This window comes from Sinocyclocheilus rhinocerous, unplaced genomic scaffold, assembly GCF_001515625.1.
Source record: "Sinocyclocheilus rhinocerous isolate Xijiao unplaced genomic scaffold, SAMN03320098_v1.1 scaffold28581, whole genome shotgun sequence".
Taxonomy (NCBI): domain Eukaryota; kingdom Metazoa; phylum Chordata; class Actinopteri; order Cypriniformes; family Cyprinidae; genus Sinocyclocheilus; species Sinocyclocheilus rhinocerous.
In genome coordinates, this window is record NW_015666396.1 from 1 (window position 1) to 3,005 (window position 3,005).

General features: G+C 35.9%; 1 long non-coding RNA gene across 1 annotated transcript; it reads left to right on the top strand.

Annotated features, from left to right (window-relative positions):
• The first annotated feature begins 1,653 nt into the window (after window positions 1-1,653).
• On the top strand, window positions 1,654-2,720 carry LOC107732252 (uncharacterized). Its single transcript, XR_001638853.1, has 4 exons — window positions 1,654-1,750; window positions 2,010-2,108; window positions 2,250-2,278; window positions 2,405-2,720. It is a non-coding gene; the product is annotated as an uncharacterized LOC107732252 (long non-coding RNA).
• Window positions 2,721-3,005: the final 285 nt, after the last annotated feature.

A 3,005-nucleotide genomic window follows, 5' to 3' on the forward strand; every position in this document is an offset into this window, starting at 1 on the left:
CCAAGAGCTTGTAAAAATTGAAATCGCATCATATGACCCCTTTAACATAATTGGGCTAGAGTAATGTCAACCTGACGATGCCTGTATGCCATTGAATGCCTGATTGTTGCATGCCATGCAAAGTTTGCATTTGGAGCGCTCAACATCACAATTAGATCAATGGGCTCTGTCAGTGCTTTGGCAAGGTAACGCTTTTTTTTTTTTTTTTGCCATGCAATAAAGCCAATTTCAAAGGCCAATTTAAAATAATGGTACATTAAAAAGGGCACAAAATCAGTATTTTGTTTAGGTAGTATTTGTGGCAGTCGAGAAATCATGTTGCGAAATTGGTCCAAAAGGTGTGTGTTTTTGTGCCAATGCATTGTTAAAGGATCAGTGTGTCATGTAATATTCCCATATAAAACTTTAACAACCAATTGAAAAATATTGGTATTGTAAAATTCGCTAATTCACAAGATCAGTGCATCCTTTATTAAATCGCTTTGTCGAATTTAATGCATCCTTACTGAAATGTCGAAATGCTGAATCAATTCATTCACTTCCAACAGCGCTTAATTGGAGCAGCGCCATACACATAAAAGGGCAGAGCGTTGCGTTATTTAAAGGAATAAGTAGCTGCTGATTACTTTTATGTGACTGATCAAGCTTTTATATACAGGTGCATCTCAATAAATTAGAATGTCATGGAAAAGTTCCTTTATTTCAGTAATTCAACTCAAATTGTTAAACTCGTGTATTAAATAAATTCAATGCACACAGACTGAAGTAGTTTAAGTCTTTGGTCCTGGTGCTGCGTTTGTGTGTGGACGAATGGCCAAACCACGTAGAAAAAGCTGCAGTTTTAAAAATAACCACGTTCATGTGTACAGGGCCTGAGATAAAGTAGTGCTGTAAGATTACATTTATTTGAATTGATTGTAGCATTTATTTGAATTAATTATATGTGAGCGAGAGATTGTGGGTTGTGAATTACCTGCGTCTGTGCAGGGTCTCTCTACTAATAGTGGAGACATGTAATGTAGCGAATTTATTTTATTCATGAAAGTCACGGTGTAGCATTGACGGCAGGTTTATTTTGTCATGAGTGTTTCTGTATGTGTGCAGCCTTCCAGCCAATCAGAATCAAGTATTCAGACAGACGATGGTATAAATACAGAAAATGAGCAAAGAACACTCGTTATAATCAATAACTCGCCCTCATGTCTTTCCAAATCGGTTTAAGCTTCTACTTACCATATGTTGTGTGCGTTTGTGTGTTAATCAATGTTTATATGTAATGGAAAGCCCAAATGAAATCTGTTCATCATGTAAAGTGTTCTTCAGTGTGTAATTATTTTCATATCCGCACTCTTTCTTGTTGTGTAGTTTGTTGTTTTCAGCAAAAAGATCCTCCAGCAGCTGTTGGTTTGTGTTTCAGATGCTCCTGCCGCTGATCGAGATGAAATTAAGTCAGTAAAGGAGGGAGAATCTGTCACTTTAGGTCCTGGTGTAATAAACAACCCAAATGATTTGATCACGTGGCTTTTTAATGACATCCGCATCGCTGAAATCAATGGAGATCCCAGCATAGATGTTCAGTGTAAAGATGCTGATGGGAGATTCAGAGACAGACTGGAGGTTAATCAGACTGGATCTCTGACCATCATGAACACCAGAACCACAGACTCTGGACTTTATAAAGTACAGATCATCAGCAGCAGCAGCAGCTTCAGTATTAGAAGGAGTAGGAGTTTCAGTGTTACTGTCACTGGTGAGTGTCATTCAGTGCAAATTAAATAAAGTGCCTTTCATTGAGGACTGTTAACAAAATGCACAATGCAAAAAAGTTTCCTGTAAGCATTGATATTTCCTGTTGATTGCGTTGATGTCGTTTTAGTTCCTGTAACTCAAAAACCACCATTTGTCAGTTAAATCCATACCACACAACTGATGAACAAAGCAGAAAGGTGTAAATATCAGTCAGAAACATCAGATTAAATTGATATGACTGTCTCTCTTTATCGTTACAGGTTCAGGTCCATCTCTAGCTGCTGTAACAGGAATATGTGCTGCTGTAGTTATTCTGCTCGTAGCTGCTGGTGTAATTTACTATCTTGAGCAAAAGAAAGGTGAGTATTACATACAGCTGATTGAACAAGATGAAAATAATAGAGTCATTGTGTGTGCAAGATGTGAAAATATGTATTTTCATTCTAATTTGCCAAAGTCGTCTTTGTATGTAACTGAGTTTGTCATTATTGTTCAAACAGGCAGGGGGGCGGAGCGAAATCAAGTTCAGGTAATATAAACCTAAATTCCTCAAAAACACAGTTCTAATCTTTAAGTTTGTTTTGTGTGTCTGTGTGTGTGTGTAACTAAATCATCAATCCTGTTCATTTCTTTTACCTTCTATGTTTTCTTACAGGAGAATCCTATAAAATACTCACCCGTTAGTCAGGCTGAGGCTGCTGCTAATGACGCGTCCCATGAAAAGACTGAGACTGCCACTGAAACACCACCGTAGCATTATTTATTAATTTATTTTTCTTGAAAGGGACAGTGAAGAGACGATGGGAAATGAGGAAATACGGATCAAACTCACTCAAACGGTAGTCCACGTTTTTTCAGTTACATAAGCTTCCAAAAAGCCAGTTAAGCAGTAAACCAGCAATAAACTAAGAAACAAAGCAGCACGTTACCAGCAGCAGAACAGCGAGTGCTTGAGGTTTTCAGTATGTAAAGTAGGGCTGCAAAACGATTAATTGTGATTAATCGATTCAAAATAAAAGTTTGTTTACATATTATATTTGTGTGTGTACTGTGTATATTTAGTATGTGTATATATAAATGCACATACATTTATATATTTAAAAAAATATTTGTATGTAAACACGTTTATAATTTATATTATATATAAATATAAATATTTTATATATAAATCTAACATATTTTACCTTAATATATACGTGTGTCTTTGTGTATTTATATATACATAATAAATATACACAGTACACACACATATAGTA